Source organism: Nicrophorus vespilloides, unplaced genomic scaffold, assembly GCF_001412225.1.
Source record: "Nicrophorus vespilloides isolate i.1.1-1 unplaced genomic scaffold, Nicve_v1.0, whole genome shotgun sequence".
Taxonomy (NCBI): Eukaryota; Metazoa; Arthropoda; class Insecta; order Coleoptera; family Silphidae; genus Nicrophorus; species Nicrophorus vespilloides.
The window spans coordinates 1-7670 of NW_017096838.1; the positions used below are offsets into that span (position 1 = coordinate 1).

Consider the following 7670-nt stretch of genomic DNA (forward strand, 5'->3'; position numbering starts at 1 on the left):
TTAACTTTTTTTTAATTTATCCGCGCAAGTTAAATAGATCATCGAATACTCAAATTAAAGTACCCAGCGAGCTGATAGTCAGCTATCTGCAGACATTGCTACGAACGATCAAAAGTATCGAAGTTAAAAGTGCACATCGTCTTCACGTTTTATTTAATTTCAAGATAACCACGCAAGATAATTATATAATTAAACAATAATCCTAAACTGGGAACTCTCGTCTTTCAAATGAACCAGCTGAAAACGTTCTAGCAACGGTATTTCAATTGTGTAAGGTGCTGAAAATTATCGAAGTTTTGTGCGAATATTTTCAAATTTAATTTTTCAAAAATTTGTTTATTATAGGCAACCAAATATACAAGCCATTTGTATGTTTGGTTGCGGACGAATATACACAACATGGAAAATGACGACTTTGAAAACTGCCTGTATTTTCTCAACCACCAGCTCCCAAAAGAAATTTGAACATGAATCTTGATCTTGAATATACAGAGTAAAAAATAAGCGTAAATATAGGTTTGTAGCTACAATGGATTCCTCATACTTAAGTAACAAACTATGCTATTTGGCAAGTGACAAATGATAAAATACCGTCTTAGATAATGGTCTGTATTTTCGTAAACAGCAGCTCCCAGAAGAATATTGGACATGGACAGTTGATCTTGAATATACACAGATTAAAATAACGTGAATATAGGTTTGTAGCTGCAATGGTGTCTTCATAATTACTTAAGAAAGTTTGTCATTTTACAAATGAGAGATGGGGAACCACAAGCCAACGTTTGTTAATTATGAAGAAGGCATGCTAACTACAATAATATATTTATAATCATTTTAATCTCTATATATTCAAGATTAATATTCTATACTCTTGAAGGAGCTGATTATTAAGAAAATACAGGTCATTTTCGAAGACGTTATTTTTCCATCACTTGCCAAATACCAAAGTTTGTTAATTAATTATGAAGAAGCCATTGCAGCTGCAAACCTATATTTACGCTTATTTTTATCTTTGTATATTCAAGATCAACATTCATGTTCAAAATTCTTCTGGGAGTTGATGGTTGAGAAAATACAGACCATTTTCGAAGACGTTATTTGCCTATCTGTCATTTGCAAATACCAAAGTTTGTTAATTAAATACGAGTAAGTAATTGCAGCTACAAACCTATATTTATGTTATTTTTATCTCTGTATATTCAAGATCAACATTCATGTTCAAAATTCTTTGGGAGCTGGTGTTGAGAAAATACAGCCATTTATGCTTATTTTTATCTCTATTATTCAAATCAACATTATGTTAAAATTTTGAGTGTTGAGAAAATTGCCATTTTTATGCTTATTTTTATCTCTGTATATTCAAGATCAACATTCATGTTCAAAATTCTTCTGGGAGCTGGTGGTTGAGAAAATACAGACCATTTTCAAAGACGTTATTTTCCCATCTGTCATTTGCAAAATACCAAAGTTTGTTAATTAATTATGAGGAAGCCATTGCAGCTACAAACCTATATTTACGCGTTATTTTTATCTCTGTATATTCAAGATCAATATTCATGTATCAAATTTCTTCTGGGAGCTGGTGCTTGAGAATATACAGGCAGTTTTCAAAGACGTTATTTTGTCATTTGCCAAAGAGCAAAGTTTGTTACTTAATTATGAGGAAGCCGTTGTAGCTAGAAAACTATATTGGAGGTCATTTTAATCTCTGCATATTCAAGATCTATATCCATGTACCAAATTCTTCTGGGAGCTGGTGGTTGAGAAAATACAGGCAGTTTTCAAAGACGTTATTATATCATTTGTCATTTGCCAAAGAGCAAAGTTTGTTACTTAATTATGAGGAAGCCGTTGTAGCTAGAAAACTATATTGGAGGTCATTTTAATCTCTGCATATTCAAGATCTATATCCATGTACAAAATTCTTCCGGGAGCTCGTGTACACGAAAATACAGGTCATTTACGAAGACGTAATTTTTCAATCTGTCATTAGAGTAACGTCAAAGTTTGTTAATAAATTATGAAGACACCAGTGGAGCTACAAACCTATATTTATACTCATTTTAATCTATATATATTCAAGATCAAAATGCATATCTAACATTCTTCTGGGAGCTGGTTATTAAGAAAATAATCGCCATTTTCTATAACGCTATTTTCCAATTTGATCACCAAAGTATAGTGTATGATTGGTTGCCAGCACTTTAGGCGTAAAATGAATATTTCGTTTTTTGTGGTAGCTAACGACATCTCTTAGCAATATAGCAAAGGTTATAGTTCGGGCATTTTGGCGCTGTACAAAATTCACTTCCTAAAAGGCGCACTAATTTATATAAACAAACGATTTAAAAGAACGATTAAACGAATATAATGTTATTACTTGAAGCCAATAAGAAATAGGCTAATTAATTTTCGAGTTACATGCGTTTAAATTAAGATTGGTAGAGCCATCTGTCGGAATTTTCAGGAACTATAATTTGAATTAAGTTGCGCAGGGGTGAGTACCGCACTAGTAAATTTCAAATAATTTAATTAGATTTGGTCATTATTATGCAATGTTTATAATGCAAACTGAATGAAGAACAAAGAATTCGATCTTTTCCTTCTTCAATGCGATTGTTTGGCAAACTGTATGGCAATATTTGAGTTGAACATGTTAACTTCGATCAATCATCGAAGATTGTTTCTCTTCAGAAAAGATAGAACAGAGATTGCATGTTACTATTGTTATTGTTTTAGGAGGTGCACTCATGCTAGAGAGATGTGTGCTTAAATTCCTTTTAATTGCAAAAAATGCAGACTTTTGCTTTTACAAGATCCTTAGTGACTGGATACCTTTTCGAAGTGCCAGGTTTAGTGAAAATATTGGTAAATCAAGATAATTCATACTCTCATCATCAAGACAGAAGTTTTCCATGATGCTTAGACATAGTAAGTTGAATAATGTTTATAAAAAACCAAGAGACTTTTTTATTTCTCTTTTAGGAAGATCCAATGGTGCTCATCAATGTTTGCTACCTAATGCATGATCATCAGACACAGTCTAACAAGTATGCATACCAAATCCAGTGAAGATAGAAAGAAATCAGTAAGCTGAATTTGTATCTTAAGGCATTGGTGATTCCTTCTTTGTATACGAGGACACCCATGAATCTATTGTTAGAGATTGGAAAGCAATTTTATGGATCAATCGTTTTCTACTAAAGTTTTCATAAAAAAAAGTTACTGGAAAAGTGGCTTTTTCTCTGTTATGTAAAAACCATTATGTATTCGTTCCTACATAACATCTCATGAAATATACCTATGTAACTACTTATGTAATTATAAAATATATGAAAGTTCTATAGTTCTGAGTTATTGTTTTTTTTGGAAATCTTATTAGAAAATCCATAGAAATTTCAACGAATGGATGACTTCAGAAAGCTGCCAGTGGGCTCGTTGGAAACATAACACTTTCAGCTTTAATTTGAGTACTTAATGATCTATTTAATTTATGCGACTATTAAGAAATTAAAATCAAAATGAAGACATCGAAAATCGTCATTTCTTGATTACGCATTTAGCAATAAATAACTGTATCAAACACACACAAATATTATGCAATCTCTGAAAATCATGAAAAAGGTAAAACTTGATCTGTATGTGATGGTGACTCCTCATACAAGAGAAAACGCTTTTAGCCTGTGCCTTCGGTTAAGAACAAAATTCATTTTACTGATTTTCCCAAATATTCACTGCATCTGGTACTGAGATATGTTATCCTATCTCTAAGGATTGTCTGGGAGCTAACAATAGATTCATGAGTCTCCCTTGTCCTCCTGAAGGAAGAAATACTTTTATTCTATTTCTGGGGTTTTAATCAAAGTTAACTTTTTTGATTTTCCAGTATTTTCACTGCAGCTTCCACTCACAATTGTTAAACTATGTCTAAGGAACATATATGAAGCAACAATATATTCATGGGTGTTACTGAATCCTCCTGCAAGAAGAATTACTTTTAGTTTCAATCAATGAAAATTTATATTTTCGATTTTCCAGTATTTTCACTGCACCTGGCACTCAGGTGTGTTATACTATCTCTAAGTATCATCTAGGAGGCAACAATAGATTCATGGGTACTACTGAATCCTCCTGAAAATAAAAATACTCTTAGTTTAATTCTGGGATTTTGATGAAAATTTTACATTACGTTTTTCTAGTAATAATATCACAACACCTGAAAATAGTATAGTCTCTAAGTATCAGGATGAAGTCTACAATTCATCCAATTTGTTAGTTATTATCGATTTACTTCAGGAAGTAATGTTTTTGATCACATTCTGCAGTTAAAGTTTCAACTATTTACAAATGGAAACTGCTAGTAAACAATCTCTTCCACTTTCTGTAGAACTCACTCTTTGAAAGTCAACTGTACTCTTGCAGCTGTCACCTACACCTAAAATAAAAACAAATTTATCAATCGATTTCTGACTTGTCTATTTAACTTTTGGCTATTAGCAATTAAGGCAACCACTTATATGAAGACACTGCATCAGTTTATTATATGTAAAATGATTTGTAGTATTTTCCATAGCCTCTGGATATATCTTTTCTGTAGATAAATAACTTTAGTCATCTATGGTTGTTAACATGTTGCAACGGTTCTAGCTCGAAGTGAAATGTGGTGCTTAAAGAAAAGTTATCCATACAAGAAAGTAGTAGAAGGAAGCATGGAGCATGTTCTTCATTAAGTTTGCATTCAGAACAGTGTAGAATAAACAGGAAATCCAATAAAGACCTTTGAATGTAATTTGTAACAGTTGCTGTCACACTGACAGTAGCTGTCAGATTGACAGTTCGCTCACTCACACAAACGTAAGTGACTGTAGCATTAGGACTACCGTTGCATTAGAACTACCGTTGTATTGGAACTACCGTTACTAGGAGCTCAGATACCTCCTCGCTACTCCTGGTCTCCTGATGCAAATCGAAATTTTATGTCATTTTCGGGATTCAAGGGGGAGGGACTTGCGTTGCGATTCGCGAAAACCGCGGACACATTAAACCTTAATAACTTTCTTATTAATGGACCAATATTAATTTATTTGATAGCAAATGAAATGGTAAGAATGATTCTCTAAAACTGTAAATTCAAATTTTTAAAACAAATATTAAAATATCCATTTATTTAGCGATTTTATCGAAATGAGGCAAAATACGTTTTTTTTTTAAATAAATCGATAGACACTCGTTTTAATTTATTTATCAAATATGTATTTTCATTGATAAAGGTATGGCCTATCCATTGAGACCATTCGCAGATTCGTGGTGTATACCATTCTATTGTTATAAGCAGTCAAATGTGTGAAAGTAGAACGTTCTGAACAAAGTTTTTAACATTTCTATGTTGAAAATTAGTAGTAAATAGTTTAAACAATGAACATTTCGATGAACATTAAATTGCGTAATGTTAGCTCCCTTTTTATATAATTAGAAACTAGGTAATTCTAGAATTTCGTATTTGAATTTTGCGTGAAAGAAGTTGCCGATTTCGAATCCTTGCAGCGCTCTTGCACTCCTGAACTCTTCAAGGATTCCATCGAACAGATGGAGCTGCAATCCACGATTTCCCCTTTGCGTATTTAAAAAAAATTATATTACGATCCACCTAATTGGCAATCATTGTCCAACAATTAATAAACTTTATTGATTGGAAATTTGAATGAATTATGGCAATGAAGAAAGACGAAATATAATAAATATCGAATATTTATCGCTTCCATCGATTCATTATTAATCGGCTGCCGGAACTTGTCGAAATGATGAGCAATAAAACTGTTGATGATCGCGTCCAATTCAATTCATTATAATCGAATTGAATATTCATGACTTTCTTCCGCAATTACGAGTTGCGCAATTTTTTTTGTTCGGACAAAAATCGAAGGAGGTGAAGAAGGAAGAGCGACAAAGCGTCCACTCCACTTCGAAGCACTTTCGAAGAGCTCGTGAGAGAATCCAAAATGATTGCACGTTACACAATTTTGCAAATGAACATGTAATTGAAACGAAACAATAATTGTTCGAGTAACGCTAACGTTACATAAACGATCATCATTATTATTATGATTAACATAATTTCAATATTAGAAAACGTATTTGTATTATTTATTGAAAAATCGCAATTTTCACTCCACTTCTTGCTTGAGTTACCACCACAATCCATAAGCAACAATTCAGCATTGAATTAAAGATCTTTACGTTAATTATGGAATGATCAATTTGTAAATTGAAAAAACCTTCATAGAAGAGCGATTTATTTAATGTTTATCATTAAAAATGTGAAATTTCAAGGTTTCAACTAAATTTGGTATTGCGGATTTTAAACGCGAAGAAAGTGTTAGAAATTACGAAGTGAGAAATGTTTTGGGGAATTGTTCGATTATTCTCGATGAGATTACTAAAAATTTAGAAACTTCGTTTACTCGCTCATGTAATGCCCATTAAAGCGTTGGTAACCATGGTAATTACATTAGAGTCGTGATGATTTAGTGTGAAAGAAGTAAAGAGAATCGAATCGACGACAGTCGTAATCGAAGGAAACTTGTGAAACGTTCGGAATTGAATCTCCGGAATTTGTACATTTCGACAGCGGAATTCGTCCGAAAACTCTCTCGCAATGTTGCAAAGATAAATAAATCATACATCTCTTCCGATTTACGTAACTGGGGGAGCGCGCTTCTAGTGTGCACACTTTGCGACAAAAGAATCTTAAAGCGCGCGTGTTTTTCGAGTTTTTGACGCGGAAGAGCAGCATTCCGATCCTCTCTTCTACCCAAATAATTTATTGTTATTAGTGAATTATTCAAATCGCCGAAATGTTACATGTTTTATCGTTCCGTTCGTCGCTTACGTAACGTTAAAAGCTTTGTTGTTGCATCCTTTTTTTTTTTTACAAAAATTATAATCAAATTTATTCGAAATTTGCTGAATTTGCGTTTATTAAATACATTTTTTTCTTGTTTTCTTTGATATTGTGGACTAAGTTTAATATTATTACAATCCATCATCCGCTAGAATGTCAATGACGTCTTTTCTACATCCTAGAAGAAATCAAAATTTAAATTAATCAATCAAAACACACGTAAAGTTTACAGTTACAATTGAAATTAATTGTTGCATTGTAACGAGTCTCATAATCTTTAGTAATTATTGCAATGAGACATTCGTATTAATTGATATTTGCATTTTTTTTTTGTCGTTGCATTCATTTACCCGATTACCTGATTTACCTGCCTCATGCGTTATTCAGTTCGTTTCACGAACAAAAGTTATATAATACGGCAACCTTGATCCGCATTTGCTGTAACCATAGTTACATGATAAATTATATGTCAAAGTCATGCGTTTGCTTCTAACCGTTTTCGCATTCAATTTATTAACCTCAACAATTTTGTTTATTTTCATTTATTTCATAAAAAAAACAAAAAAAAATATTATTTTTCACCTTTTGTTTTTCGTTGTTGTTTATAAACAAATGTTAAAATTTCTGTTTTGTACAAAATTTTGTTTTATTTCTTTTGTTTTTAAACAACAATTTTCAATTGGAATAAGACACGAACCTTCTTTTAAAGTTTTTTTTTTGTTTCGTTTGAAATTTTTGATCAATTTCATTTTTGTTTTGTTTCAAAATT

General features: G+C 32.0%; 1 long non-coding RNA gene across 1 annotated transcript; it reads right to left on the bottom strand.

The window, feature by feature from the left end:
* Window positions 1-3644: 3644 nt before the first annotated feature.
* LOC108558294 lies at window positions 3645-4809 on the bottom strand. Its single transcript, XR_001890893.1, has 3 exons — window positions 4485-4809; window positions 4190-4435; window positions 3645-4131 (listed from the first exon to the last, which is right to left on the bottom strand). It is a non-coding gene; the product is annotated as an uncharacterized LOC108558294 (long non-coding RNA).
* Window positions 4810-7670: the final 2861 nt, after the last annotated feature.